This window comes from Struthio camelus, chromosome 15 (assembly GCF_040807025.1).
Source record: "Struthio camelus isolate bStrCam1 chromosome 15, bStrCam1.hap1, whole genome shotgun sequence".
Taxonomy (NCBI): Eukaryota; Metazoa; Chordata; class Aves; order Struthioniformes; family Struthionidae; genus Struthio; species Struthio camelus.
In genome coordinates, this window is record NC_090956.1 from 9,918,709 (window position 1) to 9,942,161 (window position 23,453).

The 23,453-nt window shown below is 41.5% G+C and overlaps 1 long non-coding RNA gene across 3 annotated transcripts in view; it reads right to left on the reverse strand.

Annotated features, from left to right (window-relative positions):
• Positions 1–23,453, reverse strand: part of LOC138061078 (uncharacterized) — a 45,776-nt gene that overhangs the window by 7,907 nt on the left and 14,416 nt on the right. The gene's annotated exons all lie outside the window — the stretch shown is intronic.

Below are 23,453 nucleotides of genomic sequence, written 5' to 3' on the forward strand. Positions count from 1 at the left end.
TAAACAATACTAAACTGACATGCCTAAACAATCTATGCAGATGGTTTATAGAAACTATGAGAGATCTGGGGACATGCTGTACAGGTGCATTCATCTGCTGTTCCTCCCTGGTAATATATGCCTAGGAAAAGTTGGCTCTATGGCCTCTTTTATTTTCCTAAAAAGGCAAGTCTCTCATTATCATAGCTTTCGCTTATTAGAAATGTAGCAGTCAGGTGCTGAGTGATCAGCAGAAATGTAAAAATCTGGTTTTCATATTTATTAAAATTCCACAGTATACAGGACCTCTCAAGAGTCATTCAGTGACGAATTCTTTAAATTAAATTTAACTTAACTAATTTCCTTAGAAAATTATTCATGCAGGGTTTCCTAAAATGTTTACCAGTGCAAAAATCCATTGCAGGGACTGTTTTAAGTCATTTGCCTCCAGACAAAATAGACTTTTTGGAACATTTTGATTTCTACCATCCTATAAATGAAGTGCTACAATTCCAAACTTAATATCTGGCATCTCCATTATTTTTTCTTGCTTTACATCCTTCCTAGAGGTTCATCATGACATAAAAAGATAAATTGTAATATTTTCTGCACAGAGAGAAACATTTATTTTTTCCCCCAAGTCTGTCTCTTCAAGATGACTTACTGTAGGTTGCCTTTTTTTGAAGTATGTTTAGTTTATAAAATGTTGATCTCTAATTAGAGGATAATTCACTGAAGCTGAGAAATGTTCTTTAATAAGTGAGAACTGTGGATTTTTGGATAGAACCCCAATGACTGTGAATGGACCTTGTCCTTGATGTACAAGAGTCTAACAGACTTGAAATGTTCTTAGTTTATTAAAAACAATTATGTTTTTAAGCCTCATCTTATTTACAATTTTTCTTATATTGGTGATTATTCTAAATGAGATCTTGCCAATGCCTTATACATTAGCACAAACACTTCCCCATCGTCAACAAGGATAGTTTAACTGACGCACCTGAGCATCATGTCAGCTTTTTTCAGACTGAACACATTGGTAGCTCTTCATCATTTTATTGCTGACCCGTACTCGCATTTATTGTCACCAGCTGATAAGTCTGCAATTTGCAGCAAAAGGTGCTGCAGTCTCTGATTCTCTGCCCATCTTGTGGGAGGGACACAGATGTCAATGTCTGTGACACATCCTCATGCCCTGTTTGGGAGAGAACCCCATGCTCACCGCTCACCCCTCACTTCTCTCCACTCCTTCCCTTAGTTGCCATTGCCAGCACTGATTTTGCCAGTGTAAAAAGGTATTTCAACTGGTGTTGCCAGCCATTGGCAGTGCCAGAAAGAGGATTTCTGAAATGTAAGATCTCTTTGACCTTAAACCAGGGTTAGAGACCAGACTGTAAAAAAGTCCATTTCATGATCTGATCATTCCTTCTGAATCTGGCCCTCTAACTGCCAGCAAAAATGAGTGCTTTAGCCCATAGAGAGGTTCTCTCTATGAAGCCCTATTGCTATAGTGTTGTTTAACCATTCTAGCTGTATTCACTCATTCATCACATACCATGTCACTTATCTCATAGCTTCTTGAATCATTACAGTTTTAAGACTCGGATTACATGAGCTGTAAATACATTTGATGCAGTTCCCCTATCACTGAATATAAAACTAAGAGTCTGGAAATGGAGAAATACCAAACCCAAGCACGCTTCGTATAAATAATATCATAAGACACTAATGATACTCTGGAAAAAAATCGCAAAATTCAACTGTTTCAAAGCATGTCCACTAAATACATACAGTTTAAGAGTCTTCCTTTATAGTGGATACCATCTTTCAATACCATTAGTTAAAATTAGAATATTTTATACTTTTAATGCCTAACTTACACCTAGTACAATCTATTTATATAATCTCTTACTGAAAGCTCCCACTTGAAGATTTAAGACTACTGTGCTCAGAACAGCAAAAACTCCCTAGTTAAGCAGCATCCCAGCCTGTTGAAAGTTTATACCAGGCATTCTGCAGTCCCTTTGCAGGCCTTGCAAAACAGTTTGCAAAATACTCGACACACACATGCAAATCCAGCATCCTGGATCCTTTGACTTCTCCAGTATCATCTTCAGTTTTAAGCACATTTTTGTCATTTAACAAGAGCTGCGTTAACCAAAGAAACCTTGCTGAGTCTGATGTGATTCTTGCTCCAAAATGCTCCTGGATATCCAATTTGTTAGAGTTTTTATACAGACTTTTCAAAGGAGGGTATGGATGTCTTAAGGAGCAGGAGAAGATTTGAAGGTCCTTAGAGCAATGATGTTTCTGTTATCCGTGTGAGCATTTGTGAGACTATTGCATTAGACACTTGATCTTCGTGCTTGGACACTTACTCATCCTCACTGAGCTTCCCTGAAGGAACTTAAGCCTTCCTTTTGCACAGGGTTAGTATGATAACCTTGACTATACTGGGCCATGAGCAGAAGTTCCTCCTTGCCCACAAAGCCAGCTGAGCTCCTGCACAACACAGCTGACCAGCAGAGAAGGCCAGAAAACCCTTTTGTCTTTGACTCTCCCTAGCCCAGCTCTCCTCCTGACACCTGTACGTTCGCCAGTCCCTGCAAACATACCAGCAACGGGAAAGAGTTGAGGGCAAGCTCTCCAGAAAGCACGCGCTAAGGTACAGGAAGGATGGGGCCATCTGTACCGTGTGGCAAGACCTAAAGCAAACTGCTGCGAAAGGGCTGGGTGTGCCTCTGGCACCCGGAGGAGCATTCAAGGTGGAGAGAATTGAACGGGAGGGGTATTGCCAAATTACATGGACGCTGCTCTGGTTCTTCTCCCGAGCTGGAGGGCAGCTTCAGTGCCCTTTGGAGTACACTGGCAGGATGTATTGTGATGAGCAATAAACTTTAAGAAACCTTTAAACATAGCAATTTGATATTAAATTAGAGCCATTCTTGATCTTTTTCTTCAGCCATTTCCCTTTCAAGAAAGTCTCAGTTCCTAAATGCTGGCAGGGTACCTGCCAAAAGAATTTCTCTCTCGCTTAGATGCTGTAGTTCTGGAACTGATATTAGAAATCATTTGTTACTACCAGTTTCAGAGCAGCTATAACAGCACTTTATAACTTCAGCAAAATCTATGCCTTATTAACGAAATGTCTCTATGCTTACCTGTAACTATGTCAGCTCTCTCAGTAATTTTTAAATTCAAAATAGACTGTCTGTCTTTGTATTATGGATTTAGCTTGAACATACAGACCAAAACTGTCAATGCACAATCAGGGCATGTGAAGCCAATTTGCCAAAAAGTGACTTTATGCAAACAAAGTCAGTGTCTGCATGCCTCAGTATCTGGTATATGCTCAGCTGCACTAAAAGTGGGTTCTGAATAAATGCTGGAAGGAGATAGCAAGAACACCAGCTACTGAGTCATGTAAGCCCTAATTGTGTTTGCATAAAATCTACCTGATTGGCTCACTAAAGACGTGTGCCAGAGTTTCCACTGATTGTATCTGCTCCTGCATTAGAAAGAGAATATGCAACCTCAAGAGCCATATTTAGAAACATTTAGCTAGGACCTCTAGGATAGGGTAGGTACAAATTCTTCAAAACATGAGTTTGGTGTAGTACTTTCTGGTTCAAAAGATAACTAGGGACGTTTCTGCCAAAGCGACATGCTGCTCTGTCACCCCGTGGAAGCTCTCCACTTCCCCATCTGCCCTCTTTTCCTTTAAAAGCTGTCAATTAGGATGATTTGTGTAGATATTTTGCTCCCTCTCACAACTGTCTAGGCCAAAGCTCCCTATGAATACTACAGGCACAGCTCTCTCCCTGGACCAAAGACACGTTCTGAAAAGGTTTTATGTTCACCGCACTGGGTGTGCCTACACTCTTTAGGATCTGAAAGAGCCGCTCTTCCCTTTGCCTCTATGTCAGTATTGATCTTTAAGGGGAGTAAATAAAAACTGAGAGAAAAAAATTCTCTTCAAAGCTCCATTCGGAGGATCCCAGCTGTGGCATTTGGCTCTCAGCGGGATTTCAAGATAGTGTAGACAAAGAAATAATATCTGAGTCAAGGTCTATCTTACAGATAAGAGAGAGGACCACTTGCAGTGGCATAAGGAATAGAAGAAAATATATATGGAATGAAATTAACTGGAGCAGGTGGAGCTTCACTCACTGCTTTCTAAATAGATTACTGAACCTTTCTTGTATCTAGTTTAAAAAAAAAGTTTAAAGCCCTTTCACTGCCAATAACTGTAAAGTAATCATGGAGTACATAGGAAAAGTGTTTCAGCAGAAAGTTAATAAAATGATGCAGTGAAGTATCTGGAGACAAAAAAAAAACTTTTATATGAATAAATTAGGATTATCTTCATGTTGTGTGATAGGAAAACATATTCAGGTAACAAATTCACAATAAATTGTTTTTCCCTTTAGTCATATTGGTAAAAATTCATTAGTACTGGGATCTCTGAGAAAGTCAGCGTGCTTCCCAAGAAAGGAACAGCAAAGGTACTTCTATTATTTCTACTTAATTAAGTAGACTAAGAGATGAAGATCATGCAATGCCTCACAATAGTGCTCCATATTTCATATTTCTGCAAATAAGAACATGACTTATACAGTCTGCTAGAGTATAGGACCCAGCTTTCATCTAGTGTAAACGAGTATAACTCCACTGGAAAGTACTGATTTATACCACTTGAGCACTGGATATAGAAGTCTGGATAGGTTTCCTTTGAAATTTCCACCTAACATATCCAAACACTGGGCTAGTCATGACTGATAGTCTCATTAGTATGGGACGGCATTATGTAAAGTGAATGCTTCTACTTCTTTTGCTTCTCAGATTTTTCTAGCTTCTAAAATCTCCCTTGTAGCCAGCAATATATCAGTAAGGCTATAAAATTTCTTTGAAAAGTAGCACTACTCTTGCTCAGGAGTTGGGATTCCAACAACTCAGTCAGAGTTTCATTTAGGAAAGATTATAGAACACATATTAGTTATTGACAAATTTTCCCACTGCAAATCTGATACAAGAGCCTGGACGATCATTAATCAGGTATCTTTCTTTTAGCATTATTTGAAAACTACTGCTAGAGTGGAATCACAGATAGAAGATATGCAGAGCATCATTTCTCACTTTCAATAACACTGTTTACCAATGCATTATGCCATCAGAACAGCATCCAGATGTTACTGCAGCACTTTTAAGATCTTTATACTTATGTCTCAATGCAGAGACACTCAAGCAGAATACATAACAGCAATTACAAGACACATCTGCAGCACGCCTTTTTCCATTTGAAAATTCTTCAGCTATTCTGTTTTGTTCTGTGTTCTTTAAACATGATTTGGCAGCATAAATACAATCAGAGAGCAGATCAGCACTCTGGGTGGAAATGCAGTGTCTTTTATTTATTTGAAGGAATATACTGCTCCCTGCTTTCTAGTGCCATTGGACTTCACTTCTGTGCTACTGAGTGCTTGTGGTATTCATGCACGGCTTCCAAACCTTGTACTTTACATGGTAACATTGATCTCTTTTTCTTCTGTTCTTGACCAGCAATCCCAGAGTTAAAATATTCTCTAATCTCAGAGGCACAGTCTCCTCCTGCTTGTGCTCTGTGTTAGACTGATGTATGAGAAGAACTGCACCAAATGCTCCTCCCCAGGAGAAGGCTGACGGTTTACTTCTCCCTTCTGCTCATCACCAGGGCTTTTCTCTGCAGAGACTGACTCCTTCTGTATATATTCCAAGTCACTTTGTAGACTTGAATCTAATTCATACTGCCAAAATACATATCCAAGCAATCCTTTGAGTCAGAAATACGGTGCAATACATAGTCCACCTTGTGGAGCCAGGAAATAGCTGTGATATCACACAGGCTCCCACGGGACAGGTTTGAGCACTGAAGTGATGCTCCCTATGTGCTGTAGTTTAGCAGCCATCCAAAACCCAGTGAGAGTAACAGTATAAACACAGCCCACTCATCCATCTTACATCTGTGTAGCAAAGCCAGCTACCTGCAGGCCTGTGCATGCTAAGTATTACTCAATGCTGTTTACTGAGGAAAAAGCAAAAGATACAGCAATAGGCTAGAAAGAAGGCAACAGAGCTCAGGACACTGAGAACTACACCAAACCCGGCTTCATACCTTAAGCAGTCCAGGTAACACTCCAGTAGTGGAGTTAATGAAAGACACAAACTTCACTTTTTTCAAGACTACTGCAGTCTGTTTGCTATAGTCCAAAATGGACTACAATTTTTTTTTCATAACTGTGAACGTAAAATCCCCCTGACCAAGCTAAACTGATGAGTCCCCTAGATGACTGCTGGGCAGAACCTCGTTGCAGAGAGAAATAATATACATGGTAGAAAGGTGTAGACCCCTACATCTGTTTAATGTGACCAATGAGTACAGATGTTAGTCTTCAGCTAGCTCTGAGAAGGGGGCCATTTCAGAATTTGACTTAACATATTCACCCAGAGATAGGTGAGTATGTTAGGTTGCCTTCTGCTCAATTCACTGGTATGACAAACCTACCGTAGGGCATTCTCTGACTTTCACAAAGGGGACTATCAAGCATACAGCTCCATGAAGAGACAGTAACGTACACAGAAATCAATGAACAGAGTCCTCAACTACAACAACTCCTAAAATACTCTTTAAAAAAGACACTCATAGTCTACATGTCAAGGCTAGCAATATTTTTCTCTTCCCTGATCTCTTCATGAGCGTTTATTGTGACTCTTGCCTTCCCGGCCCTCAGCTACGCAAATATGTCAAACGGGATCTGTCCTCCTCCATATTTGCCCACTGAGAATCATGACATTTCACATTTTGGAGAACCTAAATCAAATTAAAAAAAAAAAATTAAACACAACAGTGGAAACAACACAGAACAAAAGATCATGAATGTTGTACAAAGCCTAAGGGAACGGCTGTCTTGCCTGCGCATTCAGATAGTCCAGCAGAAATCCAGCAACCTACGTTCTGGTAACTAGATTTCAGTCCGCTTCCCGGTAGCTTCTGACTGAATTTTTGCCTCACCCTCTGCCCTGGCAGTTTTTTAGTCATTCATAAATTCTTTGTTCCAGTTTTTTCTCACCTAAACTCTCCCATTTGCAGGTATGAGCTCAGCTGCAGAGCACAGCTTAGTCAGAGTTAACCCTTAGAGAGGAACGAAACCCTTTCACTACTGAACACGTCACTTGCCTAGTCTCTCTTCTCCCGCTTTAAGAGCAAACAGCAAGGCTGTTATTACAAAAAGAACAGCCTGGTAACAAATCTGCAGGCAGAACATGCAGTTTTACAGGCAGCTCCACAGACTTCATCAGGTCTCTAGAAGCTTATAGTCTAAATCGAATACATACCTGACTCTTCATTCTTTACATCACAGTTTTCAAAAAGTGGTCTTTGGGAAAGTGAAAGGGTAGTGAAAGGTGAAAGGAAACCACTTCCCATCCAAACATTTCTGGAAGCAGCCAGTTTGTTGGTGCTGAAAGCAGCCATATGTACTTTGAATTGCTGCATTTTTGATGTCTGTGGTGCTATGGCCCATGTACTGTAAGTCACAGAATGAGATTAGCTAATGTATATTTTCTTTATAAGCACAGAGCCATGGAGGTATGCAGTGCTTCTGTGGCCCAAAGTCTTGCAAAAAAAAAAAAAAAAAAAAAAAAAAGCCAGCCTGTGGGGAGTTACTTTTCTCTAAGCGTATGGAATAATTGCTTTGTAGCCAGAATCTCTGATTTGAAAATGAGTTTTTCTTCTCATTTCATCCTTCCTTTTATTAGGACACACACTAATCCTTGTCCCAGCAGGCAAAGTCATGCATTTACCAGAGGTGACCTTCTGGGAGTGAGCACATTTACTTATTTGTCTGTCATACAGGGTATAAGAGGGAGCCTGCATTCGGTTTTACAGAAAATAGCATTTATCATTCAAAAGAGGGTCTGATCATGCCTATATTAAACTACATTAACAACACCTAATGGGGGTGGGGGGCAGATATGGCAGATAATGTCCCCAGCTGAAAACCAGGGAGCTGATCATCGGCTGAACCTCATTGGAACCTGATCACTCGTAAAGTGTAATTTTATCATTGAAAAATACAGCTTGAGTGACATGGCTCTTGGGACAAGCAGCAATGTATCTTTATGCTGTCTAGTCATTTCTACTACCATAATGACAAGTGAATGACATTATCTGGTGATGATCACACTTTCTCCTAGACAAATCTGAGCACTCGGATGAACATTAAGGTAATTTGATACACATTGATTGAGGACGAGGCTAGAGACAGTCATCCAGTTTCTCTGTGCTTCAGCTTCCCATTTGTAAAATGGATATAATATTACTTCAGGGGTGATGCAAGGACAAGTGAGTTAAAATTTGCAGAGGTTTACATAACTGTTACTGATCAAGAGCAGCAACAGTTATGATGCAGACGCAGTTCTGACTGAGATAGCACACGCTGCAGCCTTCCCCATAGCACTACATGGAGCGTGCTGCACACTGCACTACGCCGGGGAGCAGGCTACAACCTCACAACCCTCAACAAAGAACATCTCTCTAAGAGGTCGTCTTTATACATGGTTCTCCTTTTTTCATAATGCTATATAACACAGCAATGCTTGAGAGCTACAGATATGTGACTCTAAAAACACAGACACCTTTGTCATATAGCACAGCCTGATCTTGAATTCAATCTCTTTGCATTATTTTAATCCAGTAAACCATTGCAGTTCACATCACTGGACTGTGGGGTTCTCCACCTAGGTAGGTTTCTCAGATTAAAATTAGACTGCATTCCTAGCTAGTGGGTAGAAGAACAGATCCACTTTTACAGCTTGGTTTACTCATTCTCATGCAGGTTTGCTGACATGATTTACCCCTTTATGTCCTGAAACAATAGCCAGCATCCAACTAGCATCGCTCATCCAACCAAGAAGGTAAATATATTAACATAAAGGCACATAAAGATGCCTAGATGTTACTAGATCACTGCTAAGCTACCAGCTAGAGAATATCTTCATGATACATGAAAACACTTAATTTACACTTAAATCTGCATAGAGTGAATCAAGAATTAATTCCTACAAATAACTGGACTATTCTAACTCAGGAGTTATTTTACTGCTTTCAGTGGAACTGTCCTGAGCTACACCAGCTGAAGCAGCCACTCACTGCAGATGGTTGTAAAACTGTTGAATAAAAGGCTCCAGAGAAAAATGTCCCAGGGCATTACTCAATTATTTCAAAAGCTGTACTGTAAATCATCAAGATTGTATACACTGGATTTTAGATTGGCTAGATTCTTAGCTTTGCATTAGTTTATTAATGCCAGGGAATGTCTGGGATGTGGCAACTCTGAGTATTTACTACACTGTTTGGAAAACATCTTACATGCTGCAGATAATGTCGCTCTGTAGCTAGGCTTTCTAATAACAGTTTTGCTTTGCAAAGATATATGAGAACTATAAACAATGAAAATATCTGGCGGTTCATCTTTTATTATTTTCCTTCATAGCAAAGCAAACTCAGGCATATGAGTCAATAAAAATGGGGAGAGGAATACAGAAGGCTCTTATGAATCAAATTAATAAATACATGTAAATCTATGTCTGCATCATTATGCTGGTCTATGTAGACTTCTTTCGTTCACTTAAGATGCTGCCAGGTTACTCATTTGTATCTGCACTAGGGAATCACCCACCAGGAGGCATTATTGATTTGTTCGGGTAAGTGTTGTGATCTAACCGTAAGGCTCTTTTCCCAGGGAAAGGGCACAACCAGGAAGGGGTGGCTACGGCACGAGGAGAGAGAACAGAGATTTCTGCTCCTGCTGCCAAGGAGGATGGGGAAAGGAATGAAGCCAGCTCTGGGGGTGCCAGTGATGGCCTCCTGCTCCTCGCTCCTCCCCTGGCGACAGGCGCAGACGGCTGCAGGATCCAGGAGCAGAGCTGGGCTCTTCCCAGCCCTCCCCACGGGAGGTGATTCCCACCAGCCCAGCGCAAGGAGACGTGCCCTCCGCAGCCAGCCAGCCTGGGCTGCTGCCTCCTTTGCCTGGGCTTTGGACCAGCTCTGTTCTCAGTTCCATCTCGAAATATTATATTCAGAGTTACATAACTGAATTCATGTCTGACTTAGCCTAACCTCATCAATGATTAAATAATTAAACTTTTTACTGCTCTTCTTTCTAATCCAGGAGGCATCATAATGAAATAGTGCATCTGGAAGAAATGGAAACAATAGAGCAATTCTAGACAAAGGTCCAGAGGAAGGATAAAAACCTAACAATGGAGTTTAATGAGCGTCTCTGTTATCACTTCAAAGAGCTTCCTTGATTCAGGCTTCTCAACTCTCCCTATATCTTGCAGACAAGATCATTATTATCAGCTACCAAATGCTGTTCTTAAGTTTAAAGTGCAAATTAGCACAAGCATTACTAGAGAAGCTGAGGTGCAATGATTCGCATCACTGGCTGGCGTTACTGAAGAGCTAATGCTCTCACACGGGCTCCGGGAACCTTCCCATCTGTGGGTTAAAAGCGGGCCTGAGGCTCTGCACTGTAGGTGGGTTGGGACCTGAAAGGCGGCCTTTCTTCCCAAATTCATCCAAAATACAACAAAGTCAACTGAAAGACTTTCAAGGGCCATCAGACTGCCCTTACATTGCTGCAAGCGGAAGGAGCGCTGGAGCTGCGCTGGTGTAATCAAGACCGTTCAGTGACAAGGAATTACCGGGGAAAACACTTCACCTTCTGACAATGCTTTTCTCCTTTTTCTGCCGGAGCCTGGACTTTCTTGGCACACTGTAACACTCATTTTCTCTCAGGCATTTTGGAGAGTTGGTCATTTAAGGACAAGGAGGAAGAATCAGTAATGTGTTACCTTAGGAAGGTTTTGAAGTTCATTTTCACTTAAAACCTGCCAGTAGTCCAACCAAATATAAGAAAGTTTTCATTAAAATATTGCCAAAAGGCAATTCATTGTTTTGAAAGAACATATCCACGTTAAGAAAATTATATACAGATGTGTTAGTGAAATCTGTACATGGAAACTTAAAACTAACATGCCCTTTTCAGATTTTCTAGAAATGTGGAGGAGGTTGAATTCAAATCTCCGGACTGAGATCTCTCTTTAAAGCTGTCAGTCTGGGCTGCATGCAAACCACAGGCTCTCATCACCAGCTATGGTTAGAGGCAGCCCAGGCAACAAATACTGTTTTAGTAGTTGGCATCAACAAAACCTGAACCTTCTCCTTGAGTTTGTGGTCGAAGCCATCCAAAACTAGTAGAGATCTTAAACTGTCCTCTACATCCTCTACCACTTCTGGTTTTTCGGTTCAATTTTATTCTACTATTTTCCACAGTCACATAGTATAATTAGCTGATCTATAATTTATGCTGTTATTCAGAGCAGTATAAATAGTTTACTTTATTCTCACAAGAGCACAGCATGTCCAGATAATATCAATATTTTATCTATCTCTATTTATGCATGTATTTGGTTATCTAGGTGCTTATTAAGTATGGAATCATTATAATAGCTAAAAATAAATATTAACCAAAAAGATACAGAAACACTGGAAACAAAATGTGTCTGAAATGGTGTCTGCCGCTTCTCTCTCTCTCCTCCCTACCGCATACCTTATAAAGACAGTGTTTCCAGAGCATTTCCAAAGAGCTAAACCTATCCCCATGATACCGGAGAGGAGTGACATGACATCTTATCTTACTTCAGGGAGCAAAAAGAGTCTTCATAAAATACATGGCTTTTTCATAAAGACGCCCATTCCTTTTACCTCTTTCTGCTAACTTTCTAAATACAGCCTTCCCAAACAAATCTGCACCCCACTCAGAAGAGCTCCACTGCCTGTGTTTGAAGTCACAGGAAATAAAAATATAAGTCTTGCAGGATTAGGATGCATTATTCTGATTACTGGTGCCTATCACATTTCCAGAAACTATTACAACTTTACCTTAACTAGCAAGTCTAGTCTAATTGAACCACTTGTATTTTCAGAGTTCTTAAAAGCAAATAAGATCCTTAAGGGAGTCTTTTTAATCACCAATTTAAATTCCATGATCTTGAAAGTGATAAAAAGTTACACCCAGAATTCAAGCAATAAAGACAGTTTGACAGGTTTCCTTGAATTAAAAGGAGCTTCATGCAAACAGACATATTTACAAGAAGTGAAACAACTTCCTAATTTATTAAAAAGTGACTTCAGTAATTAAACAAAAAATTGGAAAATTCTGTGTTGCCTCAATTTTATCTTAATACAGCAACAATATTCAACAGCTCCGGGCTTTTGGCACATCACATCGCACGGGTAGCCCCTGAAGCGGATAGCTTTTAATGGGCATTCTAAGTTAAGTGGGCTAAATACAGACAGAAAGCAGCAGAAAATTTCGGGTTTATGAACCTGATCCTGCATTTCCTGCATATCATAAGTTTGCACAGACTCAGTTCAGCGTGTGAATATCCTACATGAATCGTTCAGTCATATTTACTTTAGACCTTACTACGAAAGGAAAAAGAAGGCTTATGGGCAGCATCCCCTAGCAGAAGGGACAAGGAAGAAATATAACCAACACTGATAACATGCTATTCAGTTACTCCGCAACTTGGCCCTATGTTTATTTAAGAAACTAGGTAACTCTCTTGCTCTCAAAGAAGCCATGCACTTCACTGTTAATCCTGTGTATACTTTCCTGTCTCCTCTACACAAAAAATGAAACGAAACAATGTAAATCATAATGCAGGTACAGAATATAAACCTTTCTGTTACAAGCATATACTCTCACTCAAAATTCATCTAAGGTTTCTCTCTGAAATATAAAAATGCTTTCTGAGACGTAACAATATTCCTACAGCAATGGGTAGCAATGGGTGACTTCAATAAAAACTCTGTCCTACAGCTGGTCAAATTTTGTAAAGTTTTAAGAGAGAATCTGCTGTATTTTTCCCCTGTTACAGATGATGGAGAAGTAAAGGAGGAAAAGGCAAAGATCCAGCATTCCTAATGACAACCTGCACCGAACATTTTGGAGTTATTTGCTCAGCCATAGTGTCAGCTGAAAATTTTGAGCAATCGAATTATTAAAAAAAAAATCTAAATAGCTAGTAAAGAAATGAAAAAAAATCTACTTCTTTTAAAACGAGATTTTCCCTGGGTCTTTTCCTTACTACAGCACTTTCAGAAGCTTCAAAAAAACCCAGTTCATTTTTCTAGCTCTCCAAGTACTATAATACGCTGTCACAGCTCTCCTGTAGTGGTACCTCATCTTTCATGCCACTATACAGCCACCATAAACACAGCATTCCTTAGTGGGGCTGCTGTCATGATGTAATAAAAATAATTATAAGGATTGCTGGGAAAGGAAATTTCAAATCTCATAGCCTCTCACTTCCTCGTCAAGAAATAATGGTGGTTCTGAAGAAATGACTAATATGATTTATGTGCAGTTTTATCATGTCTTTGAAGGTTTTTTTTTGAATTTTCACCTAATTTTTCTAATATCATACTGTGGTGTTACTAAAGTCCAGGCAATATATGGTACTTAAAGAACAAATGAGTACCAAAGGGAGCAGTTTTCTGGGAAATATATATATACGCTTGTGCGGGTAGCCCATCATTACTACAGTTAACTTTACACCGCTTCCTTCCCACTAGAATATTCAAGTACAAAGTACTGAAGGCAGCAAAACAGTCGCCCGGCAGACCATTAGTTAGCTCACGCCAGACACTACATACATTATTTGTGGCAGGCTTCTACTTTAAGAATAATGATAAAAAAGCTTGTAATGAGAACAAGCCCCGAATGGTCCATCGCTAGGAACTGCATGGCTTTTGCAAATGCTTTAGTTAGCTAGCCTGATGTACCGGATTAAACCTGACTCCAGCTGGACAAAATACCAGGCTCTCGGGCAGAACAACGTGATTTATTTAAAGGAAGGTAATGTCCAACTTCTCCCATATCAGGAGGTTTCAGAGCACCCAAGGCTGAGAGACTTTGCCACCATGAGCTGCACCATGACCCATGAGTGGATTCCTTCAGACTGTTGCCACCCATAGCCTGGGAGCACCCAGGAGCCCCAGAAGGTGCCTGGGAACACGCAGGAGCCCAGAAACGCAGCACTGCTACGTCATGCAGTAGGACCTACCAAAATGTACAGAGGGCAGAGCAGTCTGAGCCAATTCTGCCTGCACTAACCCCCAGACCAGAAATGCTGGTGCGCTGTCTAACTAATTGTTCAGGTGGGGAGGCTGCCTGGTGGCATTCCAATGCTGCTGCTGAATAAGGTCCCCCCAAAGGCACCATGCTGAGTGGCTGAGGTCCAACGCTAGCGATCAGTGGCAATCCACTGCGCAGCGCAGCCAGGCCCAGAGGTGCGTTCCTGTGTCCAGGTCTCCTCTCCGAGTTACTCGTGTAACGCAGCTCCTGCAGGCAGGGGAGCAGCGCGACTGCTGTGCGTGCAGACTCACATGCAGCGTGGCAAATGAAATCTGAAATTGTCAATACTGGGACATGGGGGCAGAAAAGAAAATCACAGGCTCTTACAGGATTATTATGGGGACTTGTTCTATTTTAGCAAACGGAGAAGGTGCAGAAAGGTGAAGCCCGGGCTTCACACTTGGAGGATTTTCCCAGCTGCCCAGGCAGCGCCCAGCCTCTGCACAGGACAACACTGTTTAGTCTTTCACAACGACTGCTACACAATTGATGGGCTCAAGAATAACAAGCTGACGAGTGCATTTGGCATCCCCAGAGCCGGAGCCCAAAGATTTATTGCCTGGAGTGGTGCACATCAGTTTTCTTTATCACTGGAGTCCCACAGCAGATTTATACCCAATGACGTTAATCGAAGAGGAATAAAGCTGCCCGTTCTTCTAACAACTGGGCCTTACTGACCATCCTGCAGGGCAGCCTGATCAGCAGCCCAGCGGTCACTCCTGTCATCTGGGGCAGGCACCGGGCAAGGAGAGCAGCCACAGAGAAGGAGGGTCACAGCTGGCCCCTTTGGTGAAGGGTGCCCTAACCCAAGTGCCAGCTTTTTCCTAGGAATCATTAATCTTCCACAGGTCTCACAGAGGCACTAAATATAGCCCTTTCCTTGCTTCTTGTGACCCAAATGGTAATGATGTCTTCTTTATATCCCTAAGAGAGGATGGACTTCCTCCTTGTAATTCAGACTCATTTTTACACTTCAGAGAAATAAAAGAGAACCTTTCCCCTTCTTTAATGGAGTCTCTTTTCCTGCACCATAACCTGGTTCCCACCTGGTTGTGTGAGCCTTCCCACTGCTATCTCCATTACTAAAACTAGCTGTTTTTAAGTCTGACTTTTACCGTCACAGAAGATATTTAATGCAATAGTGAATGGAGTCAGTATGTCTTGAGATTTGGCCAAGGAGCAGCTGGAGAGAAAAGACTTTAAGAAGACATCACGTAGGTAATAATGATTTTACTCTCCTACTTTTGCTCTTTCTATTTTGTTTCACTGGGTTTATACAATAATAAGTAAAATTAATACAGTGGCTGTATTCCAAATCATCTACATATTCCTCACAGTGAAATAATATAAAATGCTCAAGTGTTGTTTCAGTGATTTCTGCTGGAGATCAGTTTTAAAAGGCTGCTGCATTTGGACTAGAGGGAAAATCCAATTTGCAAGGCTGAGAAGATACCTTTTTTTTTTTTTAATCAGACATGTTTATTAAACTCATAAAAGTGAATGCAAATAAAAAAACCCAATAAGATCTGGGGAAGAAGTAACAAAACTCCCTTTGCTGGAATAGCATTTTACATTGCTCTCCACAAGGAGCTGGCCAGTCCCTGACACGGGGCAGGGGGGAGGCAGGCTGGCTCAGTGGCAGGGCTCGCAGGTATCCATCAGGACAGAATAATCCTGAAAAACATCTCAAAAGATGTGAGCAGTTTCTCGCCACTTAAGTCGGTAGTTTGTACGGTCAGCACAGAGGTGCTGTAAAGCGTAATTGAGCAGCAAGAGCAAGGTGCTTTCCCACCTTCGGACAGGCAGCCTCTTTCAGGAGAGCACAAGCCGGTTCAGCAGTCCTGCTGCCTTAGCGTCTGCTGGAGCACTTTCCTGAACCTGGGCTTTCCGGTGGGCTTTTCAGCAGAGCTGCCTTGGCTCTGCTCCCGCAAGCATCTCTTGGACCTTGAAGGGAACAGAGTGAGGCTGGCTTGTCCCATCCAGAGAGAGCTGCTGTCCTGGCACAGCAACAAACAAGGGAGGACCTGGGCTCTGCAGGAGCACAGCTGGATCCCCCGTCTTGGATGATCTCTGCTGAGATGCTTCTTAGTGTCACCTTTACTGTAGTCCATGGCTAAGGGCAAGATCATCTCAAAAACAGAGAGCAAGCCAAAGTTTTAACATGTTTCCAAGACTGAAATTGTATTTTATCGAAGCGGACCCCATGTTCCTGTTGAACCATTGGCCTTCCGGAAAGTTTAGCAAATACAACTCCTGCTTATCTTTGAACAGACCGTAGAGGCAACAGTTTGCTGGTTCTTTACTCTGCTTTGTTTCTAAGGTGTTCTTTCTAGCACTCAGTACTCACCACAAACTTGGCAAACGACCCAGAAAACGAAATGTGTGGAGTACTCCAAGACTAATACGGCTACTTGATGCGTCTCTTTTGCAAAACATCAGCGGGTTAATGCTGTCTCTGAAGCATGTAAACAGTGGCCAAGGAAAGGTGCCATGGTCAGATATAAGCTAGTCCCTTCCAGTTTTCCTTCAGAGCTCACCATCTTACAATTACTGGAACACATTTGTAGTTTAAAGTCACCCTTGTTAAACTAGCCAAGCTTCAATATATGCATGTCCCTGAGGCCCAGGTTCTGCACCAAAATTTGGCTGAGTTAAAACAGGCGTGCACTCTTTGGAAAGCCTGAAAGGTCCTCGCAAGATCGAATAGCGTTACTTGATTGCAAATATGATGTCAGTTGAGAAGAAAATACAGCTGATTTAAGGTTTGCAGGATCTGAAAGGAAGGTTGTCCAGAGAGCTGTGGAAAAAGTGGTCAGATATAGCATGCTCCTTAATTACTCACATTGGGCTAAGCGGGGACATGAATAGTGAGACACTATTAAAAGGCAACTCCATTGACTGCTAATAGCTCCAGTCCTGAAATGGGGAATTACCAAAAATCCTTTCTGAAAATACAGTATATATTTAAACGTCTTTCCAAATCTCAGAATTAGCATTTTAGGAATACCTGAATTTTTATTTAGCCTTTGTGGAATCCTCTTTTATCTAGCCAGTCCGAAACAAATCTAATTGCGTTACAGCTACTGCAAGCCCTAAGAGAAATAACACCAAGTGTTTGAAAGAAATTGAGCTGTCTTCCCCCATGACTCCCAAGCCATTGCACTAGGCTAAGTCCTAATGAGAGATGAAGTGAGATGAAGACCTTCCCTCCTCTGCAGCACATGTTCAAATTATTATAAAACCATTTTCAAGAAAAAATCATATTTATTTGGCCCTAGCCATAGGGCAGAAATTCACTATCTGATGTTCAAATAATGACAACCAATTTGCAGGTTCTTTGTAATCTTAGACCAACTGCCCGCAAGCTGTTTTAAAAAAATATTAAAAACCCTTCTCTGCACACTACTCAGCAGAATGTGAGTGGCCTGCAAAGCAGGAAGAAAATGGCACAGCAGAGAGAAAACAGAGAATCAGACCAATGAACTTTATGACATTATTCAATGAGCAGCCACAATCCAGAAAAAAAGCTATATAAAAGTCTACTTCCAATGTAGACGTTCGTCTTTAGACCTGTAAGCTATGGATGGTATTTTCTGGTTGAAACGTACAGGTTTCAGCTCTGAAGGAACACATCTCCCTTCTAAGTAAAATAGGGAATAGTGTGGAAAAAAATTGATCTGAAGCGGAATTTGTGAAATGCATGGCTCAGCCTCCCTTGGAGGCAACAGGAGTGGCAATAACTGTACTGTTACAGTGATGAGGTCAAGACAGCACCAGCAGTTCCATAAGGTTAGATGGTATTGATTCTATAGGAGACAATCCTTGCACCAGACAGAAAAAACAGGAGGTCAGGAGAAAATGCTCTAAGTCTCATTTGCACACACCCAGCTTTGCTACCCTACATCTACCCTTCAACGTGTTGCATCATAAACTTTGCCCTATACACACTTAATTACTGGCAGCGCCTGCAGGAATTAGGCATTTGTTTATTCATTTGCACGAATTTCTCAAAGAAATAACAATAATCTTTCTACGGAATTGTAAAACCGTCTGATAGAATCCCAGTGTAAACACAGAATTCTCTGTAAAAGTCTGCATGGCATCACAGTCATTTCTGTAGAACCGGATTCTTTTCAAGCTTGTTCCATTCTACAGGCCTAGTACTTACAGAAGAAAAAAAGGAACACAGTAATTTTGTTTTGCCTCAAAAACAAGAGTTTGTTGCAAAAATAGCTGGGGATCAGGTGTGTTGTAACTGCTGCACAAAATATCTTGTTTTCTAACTCCCAATTCTCAAAGTTAAGATCAACTCTGTCCCTTTCTCTTGCTGTACGTTTCTCTTTGACCAGTGGGCTATTTCTTAATCACTTGGAAACCAGACACTCTATTTCTTTTCTTTCTGATTGCAGTTGATCAATTTAAGGTTTTTAATTCCAAAATATTCTGCTAACAAATATATCGTCCATATCTCAATTTGACACATCAAAGTGGCATTATACAAACACAGTTGCTGTCATCCACCTGCATGCCTGGCTAACAAGAGCCTACTATCATCAAACCACAGCAGCCACATTTAAGGCACTTGACCAAACCTCACCTGCAAGGATGAAAATTAGAAACCATCCTACTGATCTGAGTGACATTGTGGTGACGGAGTGAAAGCCAGATGAAAGTGTGGAGCTGTGCTCTTTCTGATGGTTCACAGCTTTCTTCCATCACTAGCAAACGGGACATTGAACAATGTCAGGCAACTTGGCTACTCCAAAGACTTTTTTTCTTCTAGCTGCACAAGTCCCAGACAAAGTTTTACTCTTTACTTGGGGTGTATAAAAGCCCCAGACAGAGAGCTGCAGGGTCCCTTCCAGCAATAATTCAGCCATGCTGGAGACAGCCAGCTTAATGCAATCTTAATGTGATAAACTGCTAACTTGATTGGATTCAATGAGATGTAAATTATTAGATTCAATAAGTACACAGAGATCATTTCACCTTAGGCTCCGCTCAAGAGGATTCTGCCTCCAGTCTCTTCATCATTCCTGTTAATTATATATACGACATCATACAGATGAGAAAGGTTTGGGACTTTGCTGTTACCTCACTTCTCACAAGACACCACAATGTTTCCTTCCTTGGTAACTTATCTTTTCACTTTTACAGAACTTTTTTCAGAACAACTAGAAATACTTAGGGACACAGGTTGGTCTGTAGCATGGTCAAATTTGAACTAAAGAAATCTTTATTAATCCAGATCTCTGCAAAATTCCCATATACTTAAGCCAGGGAACACCTTCTGATGTGGATTCATTTTTAGTGACAAAACCTTCTGCTTTGTGTCAACAGAAATTAGTGTCACCATTCCAAAAAAGGGGGAAAAGTATGGGACACCATGAAAACACGCACAAAAATATCCACAAAAATATGAGTCCAAGCCAGTGTCTCTGGGCTTATATATCTCAAGGTAGATCTATACTCCCCTGTGGTTTGGAATCATTTTGAAATGATTCTTCCTTATAGCCTCTTCAGATTCTGTCTCAGACAAGTGATGTTTCTAAGTTTATTTGACTGAAGTATTTCTGCTCAGAAAAAGAGTACTGCTTTACGCTTTGTGCACTCTGCGATGCTCACCTTCTCTCCACTGTAAATTTTCACTCTCTGCCATTTGGCAATTTTCTTAACATTCAATCTCTTCACATAGCATTTTTAGAAGTTCCCAATTTATCGTGAGGTAGTTTACTACTGCTGCTCTTTTTGACAATTAATCTTTGTTGGGATGAAGGCACGCTTCCACTTCACGTATGCTGCTTTTTTTCATCAAGCAAGTTCCACAGACTTTCTTTAATGCATAGTCCTTCCGTTTTAAGAGCCCTTGATAAAATAAGTTGAATATATATAACAGATGATCTCTCCGTCCTATCATGAACATCATACTGTGCCCATTTAACCAAGATGTAGGTATATTTCTGCTTTAGGTATCGCTGAAAGGAATTTTTCAAACAAAGCACTCCTACTTGAATTTGTTGAACAATTTTATACTGAGTAATTTTCTATGAGAAAATGTTCTGTCAAAATCAAAATTCTGATTGATGTTTTAAAAAGAATTGTTTAAGGTTTCAAAACCAAATTGGAATGTTTAATTTCAGACTCTACATTTCACGTTGACTTTTTCATTTTGCCTTAAAGGAGCCTTTCAGTTCCTTGCAGGATCAGATCCCAAAGGATTTTAATAACATTCCCTTATGATTCCCCAAATAGTTCTGTATCCCAGTCATTTGGGATCTGACCCTGCATGTCAGTATGACATGCATCATGTCATCTATGATTTTATCACGTTTCTATGAGAAAGGCTAATGAAAGAATTATCTATGCAAAACAGATCTCTTGGGAATATATCTAGTGGACAGAGCAAGGGACTCCCAGTTTATCTGCATGTAAATAGTCTTCACAGGAGTTCCTTCAGGATTTGCTGGTCTGCAACATGCACTGAGTGTTATATGCAACTTAGTAGAGAAGATCATGAGGCCAAAGCAATCCCTCCTGTAAGTCCACAGCAGTCAGCCCTGATCCCTGCTTGCACTAACATTATAGCTCCTCAGTGTGCTAGTTTATTTTCCTCTGGCTTGGCATGGATCAGAGCAGCTCAAGGTCTGCTATCAGCTAAGCTGGTTTTTCAGAGCCCTGGTGACTCCACACCAGGCAAGGACAAGGCAGGGCCAGAGCTGCCACGCACCAGCCCTTGCCAACGCTCGGCAGGCACACAAAAAGGCAGATTCCTTGCTGCCATCTGATAAGAATCCAGCTTAGCTGTGAGAGATGGCTACAGGGCTGATAATTTGGCCCTAGATGACTGGACTATCGTATATGATCCTTCTCATGGAGTTTTCAAACTGGCGCTGATGCCTCCCGCTTTGAAGTTATCATCTCTCCTCTTTCAACTCACCATTGAGATTTTGGACACTGTAATGTGCAGTTGCTAAGAAGAAGCCAGTAATATCAGCAGTACCTTTGAAATGACACTTCCGGGCATGCAAGAGCTTCTCAGGCTGCTCTTTTTGCTCAGACTAGAACCGCGTTTCACACGCCGCACAGCTCTGAAAAATGCAGCCTGCTGGCTGGCTTTGCTGGCATTCAGGATCTCATTTATTTTTCTACGCTTGTACAGTCAGGTGGGTTATGTCTAGTTGATTACTGCTAAATAATGAGCAATTGCATCCCCGATTAGAACATCCCTTTGGGATCCAAAGCCACAAATGTTGCAGTGTGGACACAAAGATAATTAGAGATCGGTTCAACTCAAAATACAACTCCACTGAAATCAAAGAGAGAGAAAGAGGCATCAAGAGTAATTTCTGCCCTGAAAACAGTGCAACTTGCGCAGAGAACTTGTTGAAGCATCTCTGGCATCTTTGTGGTATTGGATCAGGGAAAAGAAGGCACAAAAGCATGGAAGGGATTGGGAAATCTCTTCAGCTTTCCATAATCATCGCCTCATCTAGTGAAGGGGACTGCAGGCCACTTAGGGACAGTCTAGTTCGAGGAAGCCGCTCAGGGCATTTTGGTGGGTGAGGTAGCTTCAGAGGGAAGTAAAGCCTGAGTGTCCCTTTAGCAAGCAGCGGCCCTATAGGCTTCGCCTCCCGAACACCAAATACTTGCCCAGATCTGTGCGTTTCCTCCCTGACCCCACGCTGCGGTGCGCTGCTGCGAAAGGACACGTAGAAGCATTAGAACATTGTTTTCCCACAAATCGTTAATAGCCGCTCTTGGAAACATGAAAGGAAGGCATAAAGCTCATTCTGCTATATTAATATGAAAAGGGACTTTTATTTGCCATTGACTTATGTGTACTTAGCATGATTATCACCAGGTATCAATGTGTAGCCCCAAGGATAAGATTTGAATCTGGCTTTAATTAGTTTACTGTAATGAGGTAAACCACGCTTCACCTTTCCAAGTCATTATTTGCACTATTCCTGCTTTTCAGCGCTTGCACCACCTTCTTCAGTTGCGATGGGGGTGAAGCTACTGCCTGGTCATCCAGAAATGCAGCAGAAATAGTACAGTATATGCAGAAAGAGCAACGATGAGAATACGCTAAACGAAACGACACTATGGAGCAGAAGTCAAATCCAGTGACAAGACAAACTGCTTTTAAGAAATGTCACCTGGCAGCAAAGAGCCTGCTCCGCTGCCCTCTGATGCTTCGGACATAGCCCCACGCGTCCCCGAGGCACTTTGCATATTGACCTTGACACAAGTACTTCCAGTATGCGTCGCTCAGCGACCCCTGCGCTCCCTGGGCAGGCAGGTGGGCATGACCCTAGGGACGAGCGTGCCTGCGAGCGTGCTGCAGAGCTGCCACGCTCCAGGGACTGCTCGGGGAGGTGGACCTGCTTAGCTCCACTGCTCCAACGGCCTGGAGGAACGCGGAATGGAGGAGCGGAGGAAGGGAAGGAAGAGAGGTGAAATGGGTCTATAGTGGAGCTGGTAAAAATTAAATTGACAAAATCACCTCGTTCAAAAGTATAGACTTTGCAGTTGTTTCCACTTCACTGGGTAATGAAATAAGGCAGTTTCCGACGCTCGGGAATTCTTTGCCAAGCTGCTTTTACACTAATATTCAGAGCAGAGGAATATGTTCCCTCTTCCCTGTTCTGAATGCAACAACGTGAACGATTCCCAGGCTTGAGCTGCCTCCTTTTCTCCCCATCATCTTCCTTTAACTGCTCTACTACATATCCACAGATAAGGACTTGGAAAGCTTCCAGAGTTTAAAAACAAAACAAAATAAAAAACCCAAACCTTCAAGAAATATTTGGGCATCAGTTAACATATCACATTCAAAGAGGTTGGGGAGAAGGCTCATGCTAAGGGCTAAGTTTTCAATTTTTACCAAAAATAAGCAAATAAAATGTTTATTTATTTCAAAAAGGGCATTTTTCTTTCAAACTGCTTTAGATCCTGTTTTCATGCAATGCTAGTCCCTGCAGGTGCTAAGATGGAGCAGCTCCTGCCCTCAGGGGAGCAAAGAGGCTGAGGCTGTGCTGTTAGTAGTGATTTGTGTCTCCATATGATACAGGGGCCAGCTTTCGAACATACTTACGGGGGGCTGTTGCCTAAGTGATTCTGAAAATCCCAGTTGCCAGTCTCTTCCATAGACACGTAAATATCTTCTAAAATCTTGCTCCAAGTAAAAACTCAGTAAGACCCCCTCTGGCTTAGTATACTCTAAATAAT